Here is a 26,611-nt window from a genome sequence, read left to right on the forward strand (position 1 = left end):
GGTGCCAGCTGTGACCAATTATTATTGTAGACGGACAGTTTAACAACTGCCTGACCATCACCTGATGGTCTCCTGGCATGCCTGGTGGGGAAGGCCCTCTTCTGCCCTGCTCATGTCTGACTAGCTACCTACTGTAACAAAAATAAGGAAAACGCGTAAGAGATAAAAGTGTATCAAGGGAAAAGGGCATAACTCAATGATTGTTCTAAATTATCCTAAAGTTCTAAAGACCAGCCCCAAAATGCCTCAGAGCTAAAACCCCTCTGAAACCCCATCCTTAGCAAAAATTCTTAACTTTTTACACCTAGAAATATTTCTTAAGAATTAAGATGTATTTTTTAATACATCTCCAAATTTATAATCAAAGAAATACCAACAGCTGTTTACAGATATTCCCTAAATAAGAGACATGAGTGAAATCCATTTGAAGTGGCTACTGCTGTCTGTGGTATATACCCTGGGGTTCATTGTCATGCACTGAGAAAGAAGTCAGCACACAGACACAGGTGGGTGGGTTAAGGAGCAGAAAGTGTAATAGAAGAAAGGAGAGAGGAGGGGCGAGCAGCTCCTTACGAGCAAGAGACATGTGGAAAAGGGAGAAAGTAGAGGACCGCAGCAGATTTTATAGGCAGGCTGGAGAAGGCAGTGTCTGATTTACAGAGGGCTCACAGATTGGTTCACTCAGGTATGATGTCTACATAGTGTGCCGGGAAGGCTAGTTGCCCCACCCTAATCTTCTTAAGCAAATAGACTTTCCAGTTGATTGGCACCATCTTGTCTGCTCGTTTACAGTACACGTGGCTAACAGAGAAGGGAAGATGGGACCGCCGTTTAACATCTTTAGTCCTTAGTTCCCGCCCGCATTCACCTGTGCAAGCTCCCAGCTTGCAGGCTGCTCTGTTAGAAAATTATTTGGGGCTGATTTTCATTAGAAAGAAAAGCCTTACGTAGGACTCCCATACCCTTACTATCTGCCTAAGTAATTGCTTCTTAACTCCTATATCACATTCAGTACACTGGAAGTAGAAATGTAAAATAGAATAATTTTAACACTTATCTCTTGATACCCTTTAAGATGTCCTTTTATAGACAAAATAAATTTTTTTAAATTTATATTCCCATCTCTGCATTTTAAATATGTTGTTTATCTGTGGTAGGGTTTTTGTGGAGAAAGCAGGCAGGGGAGTGAAACTGAAAAAGAACTAGGTCTCTTAACAGTTAGGCCCACAACAGCTAAGGTCTTAAATCTAAAACAAGTACTGGCCCAAGGGTGGAGACTAAAAACCCCCAACCATCTTAGTTCTGGTGTCAGCCTGTCTAAGGCAAGGCCAGATATACACATGGCCCAAGAAGATAGAATGGTTTATAAATTGCCGCAATCAATGACGGAGAAAAAACAGATTACCCAGAACAAATGACACCCCGTCAAGATAATTCAGTTTGTTAATTTTACTAGCTATTAAGTCTCCATTACAGCTTTATATGTGGGAGACAAACCAGTCTCATCTGTATGACATAATCAATCAATTATAAAAGTCACTATGTGAGATTTGGAGCACTGATTTACCCTGAAAGATCTTCTCCCCCAGGTCTTGCCTTCACCTGAAATCATAAAATAGATATATAAGTGAGATTTCGGACAAGCTAAACACAATGTAGTTTGAGAGACCGAGCTCTCAGGAGCTCAGAGGAGCCACAATTTGCAACTCTGAAGCACAGCTCGACTGACTTTCAGATGTGGCTGCAGTCTCTTAGTTACACCCATGCAGATCACTTTATCTGAACTCTACGGAATAAATGGATGAATTCAGTTAAGCCAATTGCTCTTGTCTCTGGTGTTAATCAAATCCCAGGCTGTGCTAATGGGATCCATCTCATTCATCACATGCTCTTATGCCATTCACATCACCCCGGCAGCTGTTTCAAGTAGAGGAGTTTTTGAAGTATTTGAAGGAGACAAATAGGTTACTTCCAACTCTTGACTTTCTTATTTAGTCTAGTATCTTGTAAGAAAGATACTTTGTGAAATCATTCTACTAGTAAAAGTATATATCATCAAAATTAGCAGGCATACCCATAGCAGCTTCACAGATTAAACAGAATGCCCTTTACACAACTATAGTCAACATGGGTTGTTCTTTTAATGTTCTAAGGCTGCGTCCACCGAAATCCTGCATCTTGCATTTGTATTCCTGGTCTGTCAGGGATTGTTTGGTTCAGTTGTTCTTTGTTTATTTCTAACACTATCACTAGATCCAGCAGGCATTGTGGAGCACGTATTACACATACTACACATATTACACATACTCATATCTTCTGTATATGGGATATATGACTCAGAAGTAATAGCAAGTCAGATTACAACCTCTTAGGGAAAATCAACAGCAAATACAGGCTCACAGGCCGTGTGTACGGTTGACTTGTACATGACTTTGGATGCAAATTGACACAAACACCTCTCCATATAACAGTCATTTTTAGAGGGCAGACAGCATTCTTGAGGGGACCTGAATTGCTAGGTAATTAAAATGTATGTATGTAGAATAAAATAATCTTGGAAATAAGAGGTTTCCGTAAGCCTTCTCTCTAAAATAAGGTCACCTTCTTTGAGGTAGAGATTCTGTGCCTTGTGGAAGGAAAGCCACTTCATAAAGCAGCACAAGAATAGCCAGTTATTGAAAGGGCCATTATAAAATTACTAGCCAATGGTATTCGCTGCTCTTACAATTTGTCAATCCATTCATCCCTAGGAAAAAGACAGCATAAAAGAGAGTTCTGTTCATAGGTAGAAGCAATTTATGGGAAGGCTTTGGAAATGCAGAACCATTGTTTTTGATGATCATAAGAAAAAGAGGGGGTGCAAGAGGGGAGCACTATGAGGGGCCCCTGGAATAACAGCACGAAGCAAGTTAGATTCAGAGTGGAGTAGACCTTTGTCTAAGGGTCTTATCCTGACAAATTCAACTTTGAAGGCAGCCTGGGTCATTCTTGGAAAAGGCCATTCTTTGTCTCCAGTGACCCCAGAGACACCATATAGGGGTGGGGTGATGATTCAGCAGCCGGGACCAGGTCCCAGTTGCAGTGGACAGGACAGAAGGGACTGAATGGGGCAGCAGGCTGGGGTGCCACCAGGTACAAGCAAAGCCCAGGGATACGGCCCCTCCCCTCCGTCCCGGCGGCTCGCTGCGCCCCCTCTGGGCCGTGCAGGCTCCGGCTCCCGCGCTGGGGCTGCCTCTCACCGATTTCGGCCCGGTGGGAGGCAGTGCCCAGAGCCTCTTTTTCCTTATCTCACAAAACCCTAAAAGCCGAACCCCTACAACCAGCAGACAAAACTGCTCCCCGAGCTACGGCTCTTTCCTGCTTCCCAGGCGTTTCTCCGGGAATAACTTACTTAGTGGCACGGGGAGAAAGGTGGGGACTGGGGGGTCGGGGACCGAAACCCAAAAGATTCCCCCAGCACGGAGCACCCACGTTTCCAGTGTCGTGCTGGAGTGGCGGGGGATGCACGTTGGTTTGTGCCCAGCCCGCCCCCACCAAGCTCGGTCCTCGGCGCGCTGACACGCTGGCATGGGCGGCGGGGTGGGCGTCTCTGGGTCTGTGGCTCTGTCCTGCTCGCCCCCGCCCCTTCCTCCCGGACCGCGCCGGCGCTGTGCGGCCTTTTCCCCAGCACGCGGCGCTGCGCTCGCTTTTATCTCGGAGCCGCGTCGCTTCGTGCGCTGCCAGCGGGGCTCAGCCAGTCGGCTGGAATTGAGTAGCATTCATTGAATCTGCGGATTTCATGACGTCTCTTTGCGTGGTCCACCACTTTTCTCCTAACCGGGGATTTTTTTTTTCTTCTGCCACTCTTATCTTTCCCCACTTCATTCCACCCAGTCTCCCTCCCCCGTCCCTGCCCAAACGCGCGCCCCTCCGCCCCTCCTTTGGCCCCAGCGCCCAGCCCTGCTCTCCGCGCTCGGCCAGAGGGAGCCAGTCCGGAGACGGCCGCACCTGGCTGGAGAGGCTGGGCGGGCGGAGGGGTGGAGACCCGCGGGCGCCCGGAAGCCGGACCTGGAGCCGGAGCAGCCGCGAGCAGAATGGAGTCTCCTAACAGCCTCTCGGGGCTGATGTGAAATTTGACCATCTGATTCCAGTTTTTTTCTTTGCCTTTTCTTTTTTGCATTTCCTTCCCTCGCCATCCGTCGTGTAGTGAATTGTTCAGTCTTGCTCCGCTTCAAGAGAGGAGATCATGATTGAGTGAAGCCACCCCGTCCGCAGCCAGGTAAGCGGTGCGCTGAGCTGCTCGCAGGCGAGGAGCTGGCGTCCACCTGGGCGAGGCGTTCCGTGCTCTCGGGTCCCCGCGTCCCCTTCCCTAGCTCCGCCGTCGCCGCAGGCATCTCCACACTCATGAGAAACATTGTGCCCAAGTCAGCCGAAAGGCGAGGGAGAAGCCGGTTACATAACAGAAGGGGAATCTGTTTCATACGGTTTTCATTAGCGACTGAAACTCGCACGGGGGGCGGGGGGAGGAGGGGTCTGCATCCCTGGGCTCGCAGAAACCCAGTCAGTTATTGCAGTCATCATTTCAACATCAGCTGGCAAAGACGAAATGCACTGATTAACTGACAGGTGCGGCTTGTGGTGTAGTCATTTACAGTTGGGAAAAGCCCATTGTCTTTGTGGAAGGCAGTCTTCTTGATCTGCTTTGCATGGAGAGGAGAGGAGAGGAGACAACACGAGAGGGAGGAAAAGTGAGGGTTGGGGAGAAACATGCGGAGAATGGGAAACAGAATACTGTAACTCCTAACTGTTCTCTATCCGTAAAACCGAAGATGTGCTATCATGACTAAAAACAGTGAATAGGAAGATCTCCCTAGAAGTAAACTGAATTATTTTGTAATTGGAAGGGAAGAAAAAACGCTTTAGATGAAATGAGATGTGTGTGGCATTTAGAGGACTGGGTGGCTGTGGATATTTGCTTCCCTGTGGATATATATTCATTTTCATCAAAACATTAAGCTTGGATTAGTTTTTAAGTGAAATAACATCAGTATTCCCAAAACCCAATAAAAGCCCAGTGGATCCACAGGTACATCTGTTGTACTAGGTGCAGTATGGAGAGATTGTCAGAGGAAAAATATATCTTAATAGAAACAGCCACAGAGATAGGGTGAGGTTGGTGGAGAAACAAAATACCAGAATTTTCCAAAGAATTCCGCCTCCAACCCCCCAAAAAAAGGAAGAGAAAAAAAAAAAACCCACAACTCCAGTGTTTGGGAGTTGGAGATGTATTATATGTTTAGAATGTTTCCCAACTGCTGTTATCTAAAGTCTGTCAGTCCCGGGGAGCCCCACGGTACAGGGGGCAATGCCACATCCTGCTAGCCCTGTTCCCTGCCTGCCTTTCTTTTGCTGAAAAAAATGGAAAAGGGTGATGCCCAGGAACTGCTTAGGGAGAAAAAAGGGCTTGCTACAGTCAGGGCTGAGCTAACTGAGCTTCGCCCATTTTGCCTGGAGAAAGAAAAAGAGCTCGAGTCTCCATGGCGACCCAGGTGGGAGGGGAGACCGCAGCTCCAGTTACAGGGGAAAAAAATTGGACAAAACTTTCCCTGCTCCAGGCAAAGGAATAAGCCAGCCGCGTGCCCTGTGGCGGATCCCAGGGCATCGGTTGTGCCCAACTCCCTGACGGCGACGCTCGAGAGGGCGCCCAGAGCTGGCCGGGTGCCCCTCAAACCTCCCGAAAGTTGCCTGGGGGCCGCCGAGGTGGTGATTCCCCAGCCGGTTCCGGATTCAGCACCAAGGCCAGAGCCCAGGCGCCGAGGGGCAGCCTCACCGGTCTGCAGCCCCCAGCGAGCCGTACCCACTCCTTTGGTCGCTGGAGGTCAATCACTTTCTATAAATAAATGAGTCTTTGGCTCGTGCTGAATCTGGATATCAAATTACCCACGGAATTACATGAGGCAAAGAAGCTTGCGAATCATCCATTTTATGCATGGCGGTGCATCAGAGGACCTATTCAGAATCAAGAACACTGGGACAGGGAAAGACCTGAGCTGAACTGAGAATGGAGACAGGATTCCGTCCTCAGGGGGAGAAAAAGGACGCGTGCGCGCACAGACACACACACACACACACACACACACACACACACACACACACACCGATCCGCCTCTGACGAGGGTTGCTAGTTTCAGCTGAGTCCCTTTGGCTTTCAAAAGCATACATCCCTTTGCCCTCTCACGCTCTTCTCTTTAACTTTTTGTTGGGCATAGATGGCAGAAGGGAGCTGTGGAAGCACCCTGGTCAGCGGGAGGCCAGCCAACCAAGTTTGTTCTTTGTTTCTTTCTTTCTTTTTTTTTTTTTTAGACGGAGTCTCGCTCTGTCACCCAGGCTAGAGTGCAGTGGCTCGATCTCGGCTCACTGCAACCTCTGCCTCCTGGTTTCAAGCGATTCTCCTACCTCAGCCTCCTGAGTAGCTGGGATTACAGGCATGCACCACCACGCCTGGCTAATTTTTGTATTTTTAGTAGAGATGGGGTTTCACCATGTTGGTCAGGCTGGTCTCGAACTCCTGACCCTGTGATCTGCCTGCCTCAGCCTCCCAAAGTGCTGGGATTACAGGCGTGAGCCACCGTATCTGGCCCAACCAAGTTCTTTCTAAGGGTCCTAGGACTCAAGAGGGTGGAGATATAGTTTCCTCTCAGTCTAGATCTGGAAGGAATCAAAACAACACTGGTGAGCTCCCGAAAAGGAGAGAGAGTTTGTTAGCAAGATGAGAACCAGTGATCACATCTTCAAGCCTGCGTGTGAGCAAGGTGGCTACATTTCCTAGGTTGCAGGCATAGGAAACCGAGAGGAGTCACTTCTCTTAATACAAACAAGGAAGAAACTGCAGGAGGGGAGGATTTATTACCATTCAAGTTCCATTTCAACATTCATACAGGGAAAACAGGTAAGTCCATCAAGCCCTTCTGCTGTTACTTTACCAGAAGCTGGCCTTTGCACTGCTCTCATTCTTGGTCGTAGGTCCCCCACCACCACCACTGTCACTGATATGAAGAGGAAAAATAATACAGGAAGGTGACAGTCATATTTGAAATAGAATGCCTGTAAGAGTGCCATCCAGGTCTTACAAGGTACAGTTTGAATTGCAGAGCCCAGTCAAGGTTTGGCAACTGGTTGGAAATGTTGATAAAGCTTCAACAATATCCCTGGCTGCTTTCCTGTTTTGTGGATGCACTTGGGCATGAGGTCTTGAGCTGGTTCTAGTTTGTTATTTTTAATGGTAAACAAGATATGATCCTGGTTTTCCTTGCTGGGCTTTCCAAGTGTGACATGTTGTTTCTGAAGATATTGCATGTTGAGCACTCAGGATGTGGTTAAAGCAGCGTGTTTATACCTTCCAGTCTTTTCAAATGATTGCTAGTGAAGACAGAGCAATCTATTTCAAACCTAAACAAAAGGATGAGTTATTACACTATTTCTTACATTTCAGTTCCTGATAGGTATTGACAAGTTTATCCATAATTTAGTTTATGAAAGGGTTGCTACCTAAAGTAGACAGAAGAAGTGATGCATGGGGTATTAAACAAAGCAGCTGTTCCTTGGCCTTGTTCCATCTGATATTATCAGCAGAAGGGAAGTAGACATTCATTATGAGGATGAAGCTATACAAGAATATAGACTGTTAGATAAACAAAGTAATGTATTTCTGAGTTCTGAAGTTCAATTTCTCTAATAAAAAGGGGGATGGTGTCAATAATCTAGGTATATGAAATTGTTCAGTCAATAATCTTTACTTCTGGTAGTTTCCATGCTCACATATTCAGTGCTTATTCACCAAACTATGACTTGCTTTCTTCCTAGGTGGCTAATTGATTAACAAAGTGTCACTATGCCCTTTTCAGTCAATAGGATACTCCAAAATAATTGGTTTACTCATTTCAAGTAAGATTTGTTAAGGAGAGCAACTTGTGAAAATTCGCCCCCATTCACTTGGTTCCATTTTGCTATTTAAAAAAAATAATTTTGATACCTCTGCTAGGTGTTGCCTAAACAATAGTTACCTCATCTAGATATTGCCTAAACATTAGTATGTTTTCCTTTGTGTGAGACAGGTCTTTATTTAATACATAGGACTTACATGAACTATTTCCCTTGAGAATATAGAAGGGCTTTTAATTCAGTCTCATATTCCTCCCTATCATCTCAGTCTACCTCTACTTTATAGGGAAAAAAATTAGAATAGTTATTTAAGAAGTTATAGAAAAAATTCACTGGAGATTAAAAATAAAATACCCTTATGGAATCTTAACCCCATTCGCTGATTTTCACAGGTAGAAAATGTTGCTGTCCTCAAGGGTTTAATGTTGACCATGTAAACCTTAATGAAAACAAGATACATGCTCTTTATGGAAAGGCAGGCAGATAAGGTGAAGCTCTTCTCTTTTTCACCAATTCTTCCTTTATCAAATGATATGTAAGTAATATGGACATGGAAATGGACCAGAGATAGGCAGAGTAGGAGGAAGGAAGAAAGTGAGGGGAAAAGGCAGTTACTTGTTGCTACCAGCTTTAAAGTGACAATACTTTTCAAAGTAAGGTTGGTTTTTCTAAGTTCATTGTATTAGAACTTTAAGTTTGGTGGAATTAAGATGTTTAAATTCAGTGAATTTGGATTTATAACTTATTGAGATGGCACTTATTGTTTCTTCATTTTATCTTCAATAATTGGCATTTAAGTACCAAAAAAGAATTGATTCACTCTGGAGTTTTACAAAATTATTAACTTTGGTAATACCAGTAAGGGGGAAATTGGCAGTTAAGTTGAAAAATCATCAGAACACTTCTGTTGAGTTAGAGTTTTCTTTTTAATTGTAGTGAAAGTATTTGGAGAGATAGAAAAATAAAATGTAGCTGTTTAGGATAAAAATATCTTTTCAAGTGCATTTTAAATAATTACTTCTAGAAATAATTAGGCTCCAATAAAAAGAGATAATCACAATCGCGGTTAGTGCTCTAATGGTATTCTGAATTTCCTCTGGCAAAGTACTAGAATATACATATACTTGCTGTCATTTTAATAACATTAAATAATAGTGAAATTATTTTTCTCAAATAAAGAGCAGTCTCGTCATTAAAAGAATAGTCTGTATCCTCTCTAAACTGTAGCTTTGATCTAATCACACCTGCTAATCAATTGTAAATATTCATTTATTTATTTGTTACTAAATTGAATCATTGTTTAAACAAAACCTCAGAGAATGATTTTGTGCAGTGTGCAATGTTCGAATGGTCATTCAGATCTGATTTTATCTGGAATGCAGTAAGGCCATCAATCCATTTTCCCAATTACAATGTGTAAAGTTAACCCTAAATTTTAACCAAGTGACTAATTTATGTCTATACAAATGTATCCAAGTCAGATTAAACCCATTATTTCCTTGAGTCCCATGTTTCTCATTTTTTCTGTATGGCTGTGCTTAGGACCAGGAATCATACAGTACTGGTGATTCTTTTAGCGAATAGATTTTGGCTAACATATATCACCGGTCTTCTTCCCAGTCACAGAAATGTGGTTTCCGACATGAAATCCTTACAAAAGGAAACAGAAAGTGCATCTGTGGCTAAAAAGATCCATGTCCTTGCCAACAACTGTTCTGTGGGACTAAATCTGAAGGTATTATATGCAATGTGAGAGACGTATCTATAAATTAAGTTGAAATCCTGTGGCAGTTTCCTCTTTAAACTTACAGACATCTACTTTTTTCTTATCCAGGATGAGAATTGATTTTTTTAACGATGCTTTAAATTTCTCTTGTATCATCTAGCATGAACTTGTGCAAGTTTGACAATGTGCTTGGTAGGCGGTGTTGCTCCGTAATTAAGAGCACAGGCTCTGGTGTTTCTCACTAACTGAATCTGCATCAAGGTCTAGGTATATCTGCCCGTTTTTGCTAAGTTTGGTGCAGTAACAGCAACCCCAGCATCTCAGTGGCTTACAAAACAAAGGTGTATTATTCTCTGGAGCGCTATGCCTCTGCTGGTCAGCTGTGGCTCTGCCTCCTGTGTCTTCTTCATTTTGGAATTCAAGATCAAGAATCGGTCTGGTCTGGAACACTCTATCCCAGTATCAGAGGAAAAGGAGACTCCCAAGTTAAGCAATGGCCCTTAACATTCCTGCTCAGATATGGCACAAGTTATCCACTCACATTCCATTGACCAGACAATTCACATGTCACACCAGTGTCAATGATCAATGGGAAGGAGATGTATATTTCTCCCACAGTGAAGCACTGCAAGCCGTGCAGCAACAGGTAGAGACATCTAATCTTTCAGGGAGGGAAGAGAATAATTGGAGGCAATAATATAACCCACTGTGCTAACTGTGTGACCTTAATCAACTTTATGCCTTGCTTTCCCTATCATGAAATAATAACAATAAGAGTAATAATAAGAAGATATACCTCAGAGATGTTATGAGGATTCATGTGATAATGTAAGTAAAGCTCTTAGCACAGGCCAGGAGTGGTGGCTTACGCCTATAGTCCCAGCACTTTAGGAGGCCAAGGCAGGTGGATCACTTGAGGCCAGGAGATGACTTGAGACCAGCCTAGCCAAAGTGGCAAAACCCCATCTCTACTAAAAATACAAAAATCAGCCAGGTGTGGAGGCACATGCCTGTAGTCCCAGCTACTCAGGAGACTGAGGCACAAGAATTGCTTGAACCCGTGAGGCAGATATTGCAGCGAGCTGGGATCACGCCACTGCACTCCAGCCTGGGTGACAGGGAGACTCTGTCTCCAAGAAAAAAAAAGTTCTTTGTACAATGTCCAGCACAAAGTAGGCACTTTAAAAATAGCAGATGTTGTCATTCATTTATTGCAATGTGGCATTAACTTCAGTTCTTGATGAGCCTGTGTATACTATATTAATTAGAAAGTTCTTGAAACAGAAACTATCTAAATCTCACTAATTTAGCAAAATAGAAGATTTCTTTCATTCACATAAATCTAATTGGTTGATGCCATACAAAGACCCAGGCTGAGGGACACTTTGTCATTAGCACATGGCTTCTAAGATCTCCTGAGTGATAATATCCAACTAGCAGACGAGGAAAGAGGGAGAGTAGATGATTATGTAGAAGATTTTAATGATCCGGGCCTGGAAGTAATGTATATCACTCCTATTCATATTCTATGGTCATACCTAACTGCAAGAGTAGCTGCAAATTGTAGTTCAGCTCTATATCCAGGCGGAGGGGAAACTGGTAGGGTGAACACGCTGGAGTCTTTGGTATGCATGCCCAGTATAAATGTCTGGCAACAAAGAAATACAGCTAATGTGAATCAGGAATAGAGTAAGGCAGAGGAAATGATTTGTCCTAGTGGTGAAAAGATTCCTGGTAGAGATAATATTTCCTGGTGCCCTTGATTCATTCTTTAGTGGTGTATTGTTTTAAATAAATTAGTTGGGATATTTTGACTTTTGGAGTAGGTGTAGATGATTCTTAACAAAAGAGATGCAAATACATATTGTTTGATTTCTGTTAGCTGATCTGTTAAAGTAGACACAAAGGAGAAAAGCCAACTTCACAACCCATGCTCAAAAGCAATGTTCTAATCTTGACAATTACACCCACATTGTGTCTAAGAATGCTGAAGAATTAAATGCTGTCTTCTAATATCTGGCACTTGCTGTTGACTAGCAATTTGCATTTTGTTTTAAATCACCTAAATGTCCATAGGTTAGACACATGCTGTAAGTTTAGGTTGAATTAATCTACTAACAGTCATTGTTTTCCTGAAAATAGACCATGTAATTTGTTAGTAGTGTTTGAGAACCTCTGCTTCCCTCAAGGAGAAAACTTGGAAACTATGTTCCATACCTTTTCACTAGAAGCAAAAGAACAGCTTTAATGCCAAACTTAACAACCTAGAAAAGAGAAATGTCGGGGAGAAATATCTGAGAAGACTATGAGAGGAAGAACCAGAAGAAACAGAGTGGTGATCCTTAATACTTCTAGTTCTCTTATATCGTTTCCATTTCCCTAACTCAGATATCACAGCCACCAACATTCATGCAGGGGAAAACATTATCAAACTGAAACAGTAAATACCAGTAATGCATGTTAATCCTTCCATGGGGCAGTAATACTGGATTAGAAAACTCTTGACCTCTTCAAATATCTTGCCATTCCAAAGTAAATAATGTCTCATAGTGGAACTTCTGTTTACTGAAGAGAATGTTTTTGAGGACAAGATTTATTTCACTGCCACATTCAATCATTTCAATTTAAAAGGGATATAATCCAACAATCTATGTGCAGAAGGGAATAGGCAGGACAGTGTGTGAGTCCAAACCATGTAATATTAGAGTAGATGAAAAAATTAGGGGTGTTTTCCCTGGAGAATATGTGGGGGAGAGGCATGATAGTTGTTTTCAGGCATCTTGATATTTGAAGATGAAGGAAGGATTATAATTGTTCTGTTGGGCTCTAAGGGATAAAAGTGGGACCCAGCAGTGGAAGCTACAAAGTGACATATTTTGGTTCAATATAAGAAAGCCTTTTCAGTAGTCAGAGCGGGGCAGAGGTAATGTGATCTGTCTTCTCTGCATTTACACAGCTCTGAATTCTTTGTCACTAGAAGCGTAAAGAAGCTGAGAAAGCTAGGAACTGGGGTTGGAGTGTATGTATTTCAAAGTCTCTGCCAACACAGAGCACTTCTAATGGCTGTGAGAGAAGCGGTGCCCTTCAGGCTCAGTCAACAAATCAGACTGGACCTCACCACTCTATGGGGCCATTGCTTTATGACTTAGGGAGCCATCATTTCTCTATAAAAGAAATGAATCACATTTAACCAAAAATGACATCTCAGTCCCTACACGAACCTTGTGTCTATGAGAGCAGGTCTGGAATGCAGTAATCATATGACTAAGCAGCATCACATGGCTAAGAGGCAGGGTACAGGACTCACTGCTCATGGAAAAGCTTTACCCTTGCTTTTTGTTGTCAACACACTACCTTCAGTCAAAAGACAGGGAATGAAATCTCTCTTTGGAGGCTTTTCCATCACCTTACAACCTTTTCAGAGCCAAGACTCCATGACGAGTTAGGCAGAGCACACTTCAGATTTTTAGACATCTCTAACGTGCAAAATATAGTGCTACTAATATATAATTCCTACTCTCAAGAAATCTAGTTTCAATAATGGCAACAAAGGGGTAGATTCCTTCCTCTTCAGCTGTCTCCCGAGGTCTCACCAGTCAATACCCTAAACATATTCACCCTCTTAAATTTTCATTAGCTCTCCTGGGGTGGCTGGGCCCACAGCAGTAAAGCATATAAAGAGAGGGCAGAAAGAGGACGGCAAATAAAGAACCTATGACATTATGTGTTGTCATTGGAAGAGAGGCCGAATTAGGTGGCCCTCTTTTTTAATCAGCACTCAAGGAGTGTTGGGCCCAAGCCCACACTCCACATGTCTCCCTGACTGGCCACAGTTGGGGGTCCCTGTGGACAAAAGGAGGCATCAGAGCTGATGAAAGTCAGCTGAGGTCAGTGGTTCCCATAGTGTGTCCCTGAACCAGCAGCAGCATCACCAGGATGCTGGCTACAAATGCAAATTCTCAAGCTCACCCCCGATCTACTTGATCGGGAACCCTGAGGATGGGGCCAATCATCTGCCCATCCCCTCCAGGGATTCTGATGCACTCTAAAGGGTGGGAGCTACTGGCTTAGGTTTTCCTCAGATCTGCTTTAAGGAGGAACCCAGACACAATGCCCCTTCTCACAGCCTTCTTCCCACAATAAAGACCTCCAAGTCCAGGCTCATGCAAGAGCCGGGTAGGGTCAGAACTAGAGATGGAATGCCAGAATGCCCACTGCAGAGGCAGATTTAACCTGGACTCAATGTCTAGGGGGGAAAATAAAGCAAAAACAAAAAGCTTTTGGTCCATCAGAAAAAATACTCATGATCACACTAAGTTGCAAAGATTATGAGCACAAAGCAAGGGCTTCTCTGTTATGCAGGTTATTTAAATAAACTGCTTAGTATTTTGGAATTATAGTTAATCCATCCTGAAGTTTATTTGTTCTTTTCAAAATTAATAGTCTCATTTATTATCCTTAAATAAAAGATGCTATCAGTGAATAAGAATGTTGTACTCTTGAGAAAAGCCATATTAAGAAAATTGAATAGAGAGCTTATCACAGCAGACCTTCATGCAGTCAAGTGAGGAATAGTTATAACTATATAATGTTTACTTTCATTCTAAACATCTCCTGACCACCTTCATATTGCCAGAAATTGGCGTTTCATAGCTATGTCCAGAATTGTCTTAGCTTCTTGGGTTAGTCAGTTGACAAATCTCTGCTAAGTACCTACTACCTAAAGAAGACAAGGGGACATAGGAAAAAAAATGCCCTGATTTCAGTTCCCAGAGGCCTTAAACTTAGAAAATGAGAGTATTGATGAAACAATAATGTACACAAAGAAGCATAGCATTACACAAGAGAATGGTGCTAGACTTTAAGTGAGGGAGGAGAACATTAATAAGGGCTGGTATCTGCAGAAAGCATCCAGGGATGTGGGGAAATGTGAAGGAGTCTTGGAAGAACAGTAGCGTTGTGGTGCTTAATAAGGTTTTCCCAGGAGAAAGGAGGGATTTCCAATGAGGAACCCACCTATAGGCTGGTGCAAAAGTAATTGCAGTTTTGCCATTACATATATATAGGGTGTATTGGCAATGAGGATTGATCAGGCAGGGGTGTGGTCTACCACACCATGGAAATCAGAGTGCCACGCATCGGCATGGTACATGAGCTCATAGCTCTTGGAGAAGTAACTGCTTTGATTGGGGGCAAGTGGGAGGAAATACAGAGATTTTAATCTGGCAGTCATGAGCATGACAGAGTTAAATACTGGGATTGGGACACACAGCTAGGACACTGATGAGAAGGCAAGAAGCCCTAAGCATGTGCGAAGCAGTAAATGAGTAATAGAAAAATGGACCCGCTTTAGTGTCATCAGTGGTGCTGAGAGCAGATAATCACTCATGAGCCAAGAGAGCAGGCTGATGATGGATTCCGCCCAAAGAAAGCTCTCACACCACACTGCATGGGCCAGAGGGAGCGCACGTGGCTGCAGTCCAGGCGCAGAGTGCTGAGGTTGTTCCAGTGAATAAATAGCGGTGCTGGGCAGAGAGCTAGGTGAGCCGCTGCAGCAGCCAGATAGGGCTGTGGTGTCTTGTCACTTTCATGTGCAAGGTTTTGGCTGGCAGAGTTTAAGAGCATGTTTTTGGGGATTTGCTGTGAATGGGAAACTTGTTAATCCTGAATATGATGGGACCATTTTATTTTGTGATCTGGAGCAGAGAGTAGACAAGACTCCTTTTTTTCTCCTGTGCAAAAACAATGTTGCTTGATGTTCATCTCCTAGTCATTCAGCCATATCTGTCAAACTACAAACCTTCTCTCTGCCCATGAAGTAAAACTCACTTATGCTTTGATAGAAATCACTGGGAATTTAGCCTGGCTCCCAAGCAGCATGAATGGAGACCCCAGGAAAACAAGGAGTCTATAGTAAAAAAAATAAAATGGGGTTTACGTGGAACTTAACCTTTATGGCACAGCCCACTACTTCAGTATAGTGATAAGTGTGGGTCAGTATAGAACTTCCAAGTAAGTGAAGATAATTTTTTTTCAAGACCCCAAAATGATACCAAAAAAAAATGAACAAAAATACCTTGCTGTCAATGAACTTTATTTTTCAGGGAAATTGTTTATTTGGCTTGCACCACCGAGATAGTCTTCTCTATTCCTGTCGTGTGCATAAGTGGAGTTTATTTTAAGTTAGCAAGGCTGAGTCTTTTGTGAGATTCAGCTCTCATGGGAAGTACAAAGTGGTTATCTTGGCCACTGGGATAATAGCTAGAACATGGGATCCAGCATCAGAAGGTATATTTCACCTGAAAATCCTTGGGTTATAAATCACCCAAACAATACCAAAGTCATTCACAATAGCCCACGCACAAAAAGTGTGAAACCTGGACTTCAGAGCAGCTGATAGAAAGGATCACATTGTGGTTTCAGCAACACAAAAAACTGTTGTGGGATAGGGGAATTTAATTAAAACCCACCAGCTATTTTCAAATAAACCCCCAATATTTTCATTGCATTAATAAGGTTTTCTTAAAATGATCAGTTATTCAACAATATCTGGATGTTTTTTGGTTACTCTCAACCAATATAAAGTAAATTGTCCTTTTATTACAAAATAGGTGTCAGGAGGCTGTTAGCACTAAAGACAGACCCTGGGTGTCCTGGTGAAAAATCATAACCTCATTTGACTACTTGAGTCCTTGCAATGTACAAGTATAGTTGTAGTTCATTTCTTTCTTCAGGTAAAGAATCTGGACTCAAGTTGCTTCTTCGTTTTGTTTTTGTTTTTTTTTAATTTCCAGATGAACTGTTGATATTGCTAAAATAAGGCAAGACTTATACATGGAGAGTGATAAATAGAGTGAGGAGCCCTGTGTGTCTGTCCTGGCTTCTTCCCATGTCATTTCAGACACTGGTAATCTGATTGAGTCATCTATGCTTCATATTCCAACCACAAAACAGATCCAATCACTCTATCCCCTTAAAGCACCCCAAGATTCCATAAGATGGTCAAATGCATGATATATTAGTCCATTCTCATGCTGCTAACAAAGACATACCTGAGACTGGGTGATTTATAAAGGAAAGAGGTTTAGTGGACTCACAGTTCCATATGGGTGGGGAGGCCTCACAATCGTGGTGGAAGATGAAAGAAGAGCAAAGGCACGTCTTACATGGTGACAGGCAAGAGACATTGTGCAGGGGAACGCCCCTTTATAAAACCATCAGATCTCATGAGACTTACTCACTACCATGAGACAGTAGGGGGAAACTACCCCCATGATTCAGTTACCTCCACCTGGCCCCGCCCTTGACACATGGGGATTATTACAGTTCAAGGTGAGATTTGGGTGGGGATACAGCCAAATCATATCATGAGAAAAGGCAAGAGGGATCTCACTGAGTTGGCAAAGACAGAGAAAACACTGAGTAGGACCTTGAAGCTCTTAGCCCCTGAGACAGAATCGCAGACAGCATGGAGAGGAAGGGACAGTTGTTTCTAATAAAGAGAGAGGAAAAAAAATGGGCTTAAGATATGTGCAAGAGGGACTTGCTGAAAACAGAGGTTCTGACACCCTGGCATTGTTTTAAAAGGAAGGAAGGGTAATTTATATGCTGTCATGTCAGAGAAATCAAAACAATAAACTAGGTGGCTTCTTGAGTTAGATGTCCATGTCATTGAATTTGAGATGTCAATTAAAAGTATATTTGAAAATGCCACCAAAATGCAAAGTCATGTTCTCAGGCTTGAGCTTTTATCTTCTCACCATGGGCACTGTCTGTGGGGTTTCTTCTGCAGCCACCCTGTGGGCCGGTGCCTTCCTGCACACTTTTCCTCTCTGCCAGATGCAAACTTCTTTGCCAACAACGGTCAGACTACACATTATTGCATCCCCTTTGTGTCTCTTCAAGGAGTTTCATGGAAGGGCCATTCAATATATGATATTTGAATAATATTTCTATAATCCTTAAAGTGTACTGAGAACTACTAGAAACTATTAAAACTATTGAAAATAGTTGTCTTTGGAAAAATAATACAGAATCTATTATTCCATGTAGGCACATTGTAGCCATTTCTATGAATGCTGTGAGGACCCACTGTACAAGAAATAAAACACCAAAATACTGTTATGTAGGTCAGAGGGGAGATGTCACATGGGAAAGAGCTTTCTTCTTTTCTTAGTAACTTGTACTGGCAAAAACATCCATTCTAGATGTCACTCAGATGTGATATTTAAACGATGGAGGAGAAGGAATAAATTTGTGTTTCAGATGGGACAAGGGAAGTAACATTCACTTCTCTAAGCCATGTAAAAATTGAAGCACAGTCCAGGTCACTGATTTCTGGTCTTCCTGTATTGACATTGTTCTTCTGGGTTGCTCTAAAGATCTTCAAAACCTAAGTCCTCATGCCCTTGGGCATAATCATATTTCCTTTCTAGGAGCCTGAGAGATTGGAGTTAACCTGGAGTCATGTGGTTCTATGGGATGAGCTTTGACAGACACTGAGCTCTATTAGATGAGTTATTTTACTTCTCTCTATATCAGGTTTTCTAGCTACAAAATTGGGATAATTAAAAAAAAACAATAAATCAGTAAGCTGGTTTTCCTGTCCCTTGCTTCTAAGAGGATATGAAAAACTATAATAAACAATTTAATGATTTTATAATTTTTTAATGCCAAGCGTATGTGTTACTTCAGAAGGCAGATATGCTACTTACACTACTCTTGTAGGACTTTAAAGGAGAAATAAATAAGTTTAAGAATAGAATAATGACCTAGTTACATCCCAGGGCACCGACATCATCAAAGACTGAACTGTGTCCAGTACAGCACACTCACCAGCATAGAGAAGGGAGCTCACTTTTAAGAAAGATTTTTAACAACTGAATTTGAAATCCTAACTTGAACTTCTGTTTATTCCTGGTTGAGTCAATTATCCAAATAATTCAAATTAAACTGGAACACTCCAGTCCTGAAGCATTCTCAATCATCAAAGTTTTACAGTAAAGTCAAGGTCAATGCTCTTATGATTACAGATGAGTTTGAACATGTCTGTAGATACATGTGTGGGAGTGGAGGAGCTCTCCACCTTTATCCATGTGGTTTCCATACACATGGCACTTTTCAGATTCACCCTGGGGAAATTTCACCAATAGAAATGCAGAGAAAGTTTATTTTGGGTGTGGCCTAACTTGTGGAAACCAACCTACTCTTTCTCTAAGACAACACTCACCTTTAAAGTAACTTCCCAATTTGAGCTCTTCCACTGTTTAAACATTTCTACAAAGCAAACAGTGTTTATTGCTAATTCAGAAAAGTAAACGCATTTTAACGTCGATGAATTCTGTGCTCAAACAGCTTGACCAAAGACGATAAAATACTGTCAATTTATTTTACCTGAGCCTTTCTCATTTGTTTGTTGCACAAGTATGTTCAATGTAGAAAAATGTGAAAATTCAGATAAGCTAAATTTTTGAACAAAGGAAGGCAGGAAGGAGAGAAGGAAGGGGGAGGCAGAAGTGGGGGAGAAAATAGCACAGACCGTAAATAGGAGGGTTTACTTATGTTTTATAACTAAAATTGGATCATCATATATTGTTGACTGATATTGTTATTTGCTAATTCATCATCAACTTCTCTCCAAGTCAGGAATGAGGAGTGGTTTGCGGATTTCTTTGGGCTCATTGTCTTTTACTGTGGGTCTCACTCCCTGCTCTTCACGCACCTTGCTGATGGCCTCATGCTGTTCCTCTAACATGATGGATACTTGCTCCATATGTCCAGGCCTCCTAACTCACTCCTTCTGCTGCCTTGGATGTCCTTTCCCCAGATTTGCCTTTCTCCCATCAAATCCACCCAGAATTGCCCCTTCTCAGCAAGCGCCTTCATTCCCACCTCCTTTAAGTCTGTGCTGGCACCCATCCTTCACCTCTGCTGCCACCTCCTCCTTCCTGATTAAACTTCCTCCATAGAATGCGTTACCTTCTAACATGCCACGCAAATTACATATGGCTTTGTTTATTTTCTGTCTCCTGCAATAGAAGGCAAGCTCCTAGGGGTAGAGTTCTTTTGTTCATTTTGTTCACTGATGTTTCCCTAGTTGATGTCCTGCACATAGTAGGTACTCAATATGGTCAACTAAACATAGACTATCATTGTGGTGGCTGCATTGTAAGTGACTCTAAAACATACTTACTGTGGATTTATAGCATCCTATATTTTGGACATTTGGGTTGTTTTCCCTTTTTTGTTGTTGTAAACAGTGCTGTATAAGCATCTCCCACACACTGTGTCTTTGTACACACTATATCAGAATGCCTTTTTAGTATAAAGCATTATACATGTAATTGCTGGGTAAAAGAGTAGGCACTTTTTTGAGAGCTCTTGTTACATTTCACTAAATTGCCCTTCAAAAAGGCTGTGCCTATTTACATTCTAACATTTCCCAGTGAAATAACAATCTGTAATCCCTCATCCATTGACCACAGAAGCAACCTGATTTGAAACGAAAACATTCAAAGAAGCTGGACAGGTCATTCTCAGCTGCCAGAACCTGTGCCCATCCTGAGCCACTCAGCCACACGAACTGGGCGAGTTGTAAAGGAGGAATTAACATCAGACACCAAGCAAACACCTTTGCATGGTGGAACTCATATGCTACAAGCTTTCAGCAATAATGTCCCAGTCATTAAGCCAGTTGGTTCTCACAAGCACCCAGGAAGGATGGGAACTTACTGTTTTCCCGTTTTGTAGGTAGGGAACTGGAAGCCAAGTTCATAAGGTTAGGTTGTACCAGGTAGCCAGGATTTGTGATCAGGGTTAGGAGACTCTGGCCCTGCATTTTAGACATCTGTCGTTGAACTCTTCCCACCTCTGGTCTTTTTCAGCATTCTCCCAGACACTACCAAGGTCCACTCTTCAATTAACATTCACTGGCTGTGAGGGTCCAAGGTGTGTTCTTTACAAGAGATTTTAAGAGTGTCAGCAAAACTGTGGTAGCGTATTAGCTTCTTGAAATACTGTTATAATTTTTAGACTTGAGGGTGAGACGAGAGAGCTGGAGAAAGAGAGAGAGAAAGAAGCAGAGGGAGGGGGAGTGAGAGAGAACGAGAAGAGGACAATCCAGCTAAAGACAGTTTCCTTAACAATCGCTTCTCTAGTCCATCTTGGCCGTATTTCAGGGCAAAACTGGTTTTTCCCTCTGGGCTCACAAACTATTATTAGTTTCACATGTGCAAGAATATCATTAAGCGATGTCATGATTTCTACTGAGATTATACACAAAAGACAAAAATCTCCTCCTCTCACTGTTCTTCCACCTTTACCCAGGAGAAACTCAAAATCACATTTCTCAACAGACGGAGCCATCTCTCCCTTTCTTAGCTGTTTTGCCCCCTGAAAACTTGAGAAAAGTATACTTATTAAAGGGTTGAAAGCCTTTACTTCTTAACAGAAGGAGGGAAATGTTTGCATTTTTACTATGTAAGTTCTTTTTAACCTTTCTTATTTTAAAACATTGGATAATATTTTCTTGTTAAAGCAGGATATTTAAAACTTTTGTCTGTATTCAAAGCTTCAACAAAGAAATATAGCAAAGAGAGGGTCATCATCATAAACAACTGTAAATTACACCTAAACTAATGAAAAAGGAAATATTTTTCCCTGGCTATGCCTCCCTTTTACAAAGTACAATTTCACAAATATTATAACAATTCAGTTCTTCTAATACCTCTGTATCCAATGCTTTGATATTACCTGCAGATGGAAATACTGAGGCTGAAAGGGAAGATGTCTTATTGCCCAGGATGCATGACATCTACGGAGCCTGGTCTGCAGCTCCATCCACCATCTACAGCCTTTCTAGGGCAATAACAGAACAGTAACACATTATTGGCTTTTTCTTTTTCTTTTTTTTTTTTTTTTTTTTTGAGATGAAGTCTTTGCTCTGTCAGCCAGGCTGGAGTCCAGTAGCGTGATCTTGGGCTCACTGCAATGTTTGCCTCCTGGGTTCTAGCTATTCTCCTGCCTCAGCCTCCCGGATAGCTAGGACTATAGGCATGTGCCACCATGCCTGGCTAATTTTGTATTTTTAGTAGAGACGGGGTGTCACCATGTTAGCCAGGCTGGTCTCGATCTCTTGACCTCGTGATCCACCCACCTTGGCCTCCCAATACTGGCATTTTTGAAATTTAAAAGAAATGAAATCCAATGGGAACAACTCTTGACAGACACTCTGCAGTGGCCTACCTGGAATAGAACTTTCCGTGACCGGTAAGGGCACTAGAGCCCATTTCATGGCCACTCAAATGTACAAATCCGATGCCACAGATGCTAGGCTAGCATCAGCAAGCAAAGCTGCTCAGACACACCATGCGTGGTGGCCCCCATCATGCTCCGCCTTCCCCTCCCCACACGGGTACTTCCTCGAGCCTCCCCGATGGTTTTAAAGGCCGTCAACATGGAGAACCCACAGTAGTGAGCACACACAGCCCAATGTCCAAGGTTCACTTGAATAACAATCATTTAATAGGAATCTTCCCTTCTCCTTTCTCATGATCTCCAACTCAGGAGTGATTTCCCATCTCACTTAATTTTTACTCCCGTAGCAAATAGGGATTGGATCCCACTGGGTCTTAAGTGCAGTGGCAACTTTGGGAAAACAGATGCCAAAGACTTTTTATACTAACAGGTGGTACAGAATACAATGGCTGTGATGATAAGCCTGTCCCTGAGATGAACACAAGCGATTGTCCAGTCTGCACAGACCTCTGGTTGAGCCAGGACTTCAAAGGCAGAGACTTCCCTGATGGCACAGGAAATCCGAGGTAGCCCTGGGGACAGAGGCTTAGAAAAGTGAGGGACTAGAGGGCAGTGTGGCAATGGAGTACAACCCCAGGGAGAGAGTGTGAAGAAAGGTCTGCTTTGGGGGGACGGGGACAGGCCACAGGGCATGGAGAGCACCAGGACCAGGACCATAGGTGGCCTCTCAGAGCCAATCAGCAGCTAAAGCAAGATTTTAGACAAGGCGGTGGAACAGACAACTTTGCTTCTAGAAAGAAAGTGTTGTGTGGTGGGTCATTCCTCCCAGCATGGGAAGCTTTGGGCTGAGGCTTCCTCTGCTCATTGCCATTGCTGTACCTGGATAGATTTGGCTGTCATCAGGGGTCACTGTGCACACACCTTCCAGCCGGGACTGAACCACACTGCTCTGTCTCCCTGCTGGGCTGCACCTTGGGTGGGGCTCCCACATTAAGCAAGGGGAGGGGTCCACGCACCAGTGGGGGTTCTGTAAGGTAATAGAAGAGGGGACTTTTTAGAGCTGCCTTCTTAGAAGCCAAAGTGGCCTTGTAGAATGGAAAGAACCCAGTTATACCCAAAAACTGTCAGCCCAGCATTAAGATGCTGTTTAAATCCCTTAGCAAGAGCAGCCACAGTGTTTGTTCCTACAGGCAAAGCTCAGGCTCCCACACGAACCAGCGACCAGCTGCCCTCCTGACTCTGGCAGGAGCCCCGGCTTCTGGCCCTCCCCAGCAGCGCCACAGCTCCTGGATGAATTCCCAGCAGCCCGGCTGCGGGCACTCATTTCTTCTTTTCCTTTTTGAAGCTCAAGTGCCTTTTCTGAAGCAAACCGTGAGCTCCAGGCACTGTCAGCTTGCCTCTGTTTTTGGTGGAGATGTGTCTGTCAGCCTGGGGTCCTCCGCTGCCTCTGGGGCCCAGGTGTCTTCTCTGTCAAAGGCTGTCAGCTTATCTCTTCCTCTGACAGACACTGGCTCCCGCCAGAGAGAAACCCTGAGTGTTCCTACAAGACTTCCATGAGTTTGTTCATCGCCAAGCCCACGTGCCACCCTTGAGTCTCCCCCAGGAATCGAGGGTGACAGCTCTGCCCTCCTAGTGGTAACACAGTCCCAAGGTTCACCTGGAGACCCAAGAAAAGTGGCCTCTGCACCTTCATGGCCCACAAGAAAATGCATGTTCCGTGCCTGTAATGTTCCAGGCACCACTAGCAAAGACACAGCCGATCCCCATGCCAGGCAGGTGAGAAGCAGTCAGCCCCACATCAGCCTAGTCATCTCAGGTGGAAACAGGTGTGTGCACGATGACCGGACAGTGGCTTCTGGCATCCTACGAAGGGCTTCAGAAGCCTCAGCAGTTAGCATGGGTGATACAGTTTAGGTCTCTGTCCCTGCCCAAATCTCATGTTGAGTTGTAATCCTGATAATGGAGTTGGGGTCTGGAAGGAGGTGATAGGATCATGGAGACGAATTTCTCATAAATTGTTTAGCACCATCCATGCACTGTCCTCGCCATAGTGAGTGAGTTCTTATGAGATCTGGTTGTTTAAAAGTGTGTGGCACCTCCCCCTCTGTCTCTTCCTCCTGCTCTTGTCATGTGACGTGCCTGCGTCCCCCCCTCTTCCTTCTGACATGATTGTAAGTTTCCTGAGGCCTCCCCAGAAGCCACAAATGCCAGCATCATTCTTCCTGTGCAGCCTGCAGAACCGTGAGCCAATGAAAACTCTTTTCTTTATAAATTACCCAGTCTCAGGCATTTCTTTATAGCAGTGCCAGAACGGCCTAATACAGTGAGCCTGCAGCCATTTATCAGACTTGTGGGAAAGTTTCTGATTTTAGGGGTGAGATTTCACCCTGGGAATACCTGAGAAACTGCAACATTTTACAATAAGGCTTTGCCTCAAATTTCCAACTTTTAAAAATGGGGAATGGGGCACCACTGTCAGGGCAGGAGAGGGAGGGAGAGGGCTCTGAAGCCCTTTGTCTTCATCACACAGCCTCCCTGATTCTGGTACCTTCATTGCAATCTTCCTCTTTACTGAAGTAATCAGGACAATATACTTCACCCTGAGGGCAGGTTAATGGGAAAGTCTGCCTCTTTCACCAGGTGGGAGGGACAGAGGAGGAAGCTGTGCATCTTTTATTTCAGATGCTTCCAAAGAATGACCTCTATGGGGTCAGTGAAGGTAGCTAGGAATGGGGATGGGTCAAGGAGAGACATGTTGGATCATGGAGAGGAGGATTTACTGAAGCAAGGATGTCATCTTCAGCCGGAAACAAAGCTGGTTCTATTCAAAAGTCTGGTAATAATTCTCCCACTAGGAGCAGACACCTCCAAAGGTGCTACTAATGGGGTCATATTGAAGCTAGCTGCACCCCACTCAGCCCTGGCTGTTTCTAAGCCCTTCACATTCCTAGGCAGCTAAAGTTGGCAAGATAAGGCATGATCATTAAGGTCTTTAAGGACAAAGCCGTGTTGCCTCCTGAATCCTTAAGAAAAGCCCTTCTCTTGCTCATCTGTAAATCCCAGGGCTGCTATTTGGGTTTTAGAAAGAAGCTGAACTGCTATAGCTTGGAAGTTCTATGTATTTCTCTCTCTTGCTTAGCATATGTCATTTTAGTTAGAAAACAGAAAATTGGAGCTGGGCACAATGACTTGCGTCTGTAATCTCAGCTACTCAGGAGGCTGAGGCCAGAGCATCACTTGAACCTAGGAGTTTGAGAGTTTGAGACCAATCTGGGCAACACAGCCAGCTCCCATCTCTGAAGAAGAGGAAAAGAGAAAATATGACACCGTGAACGTAATTTTAAAATAAAGTGAACATCTCTAGATTCTTTAAAAAAAAAAAAAAAGAAAACTGGTGAGACTAATTATCACTCTCGCATTAACAAAAGAAATTTGGAGAAAATGCTTATATATTGGTGCTTTTTTTTCCTAAAACTGCCTCACCTAGAGGGGACCTAAAAGCAATCTCAAAAGTAGTAAAGCCACATTTTCTAGGCAGGTAAGTTAATGCTACATGAGGGAGCTCAGTGATACAACATTGATTTTTTTTTTTTTTTTTTTTAAGACGGAATCTCACTGTCGCCCAGGCTGGAGTGCAGTGGCACGATCTCAGCTCACTGCAACCTCCGCCTCCCGGGTTCAGGCAGTTCTCTGCCTCAGCCTCCCAAGTAGCTGGGATTACAGGCACCCACCACCATGCCCAGCTAATTTTTTTGTATTTTTAGTAGAGACAGGGTTTCACTATCTTGGCCAGGCTGGTCTTGAACTCCTCACTTTGTGATTCACCTGCCTCGGCCTCCCAAAGTGCTGGGATTACAGGCGTGAGCCACCACAGCCAGCGAAGTGTGATTTTTATGCTGTAAGTTAGTGTTTCTCAAACCTCAATGTGCACAGCAGTCATCTGGGGCTCTTGTTAAAATGCAGGTCCCGGTTCAGTAGATCTGGGGTAGGGCCTGGGATTCTGCATTTTCCAGCAAGCTCCCTGGTGATTCTGATGCTGCAAGGCTGTACCTAACTTCCACATATCTGCTAAGTGACTTGTGTTCCTTCGTATGAATTTAGACAGATATCGAAGAAGGATGAATGAGCTTCTAGAACTAAGCTTGCTAGACCATCCCCTGATATGTTTATTTTGTTGAATGGTTAAGCAAGAATTATAAGGCTTCCTGAAGTTAAAAGTGATGGAGGGTGACAGGGTTTTGATTATACCATAATTTAACAGATTGTGTTAAGATTGCAGAAGGCAGGATGTTGAATAGAATCAGTGAAAAGAAAGAGAAAGGAAGAGGCCAGAATTGAGCAGGGTTTGTTTGTGTCTATTTTTGACATTGCTCTGGGTTATCTGTCTATAGCATCTCTCTGCCAAAGTGAATCATGGCAACTTGAAAGTGGTTATTTATTGAAGTATTTTAGAAGTCATTTCTACCTTTCTCAATCTTTTTAAAATAAATATTTTCAAATGGAGGGATCAAAGAAATGTCAGCTGCTTCCATAAAATATAATCCAGAACCCAAGGTAGTATTTGTTGGACAGAAATGTCAAAAAGCATCAACTCCAAATAAGGAAAGGCAGAGGGAAAAAAAAAAAAAAAGGCTTCTCCAGCCGTAGGTGAGAGAGGGCGCAGGCTGCCATTTATACAGAGAGTGCTGGAGCCGAGTGCTATTGCAAGAA

General features: G+C 43.3%; 1 protein-coding gene across 2 annotated transcripts in view; it reads left to right on the forward strand.

Annotated features, from left to right (window-relative positions):
• The first annotated feature begins 3,706 nt into the window (after positions 1 to 3,706).
• KCNJ6 (potassium inwardly rectifying channel subfamily J member 6) overlaps positions 3,707 to 26,611 on the forward strand; it is a 322,877-nt gene continuing 299,972 nt past the window's right edge. For both annotated transcript variants that reach the window (XM_032174246.2, XM_058427341.1), the window contains exon 1: positions 3,707 to 4,258. The gene's annotated coding sequence lies outside the window, so the exon portion shown is untranslated. The remainder of the gene's footprint in view (positions 4,259 to 26,611) is intronic.

Source organism: Hylobates moloch, unplaced genomic scaffold (assembly GCF_009828535.3).
Source record: "Hylobates moloch isolate HMO894 unplaced genomic scaffold, HMol_V3 SCAFFOLD_14, whole genome shotgun sequence".
Taxonomy (NCBI): Eukaryota; Metazoa; Chordata; class Mammalia; order Primates; family Hylobatidae; genus Hylobates; species Hylobates moloch.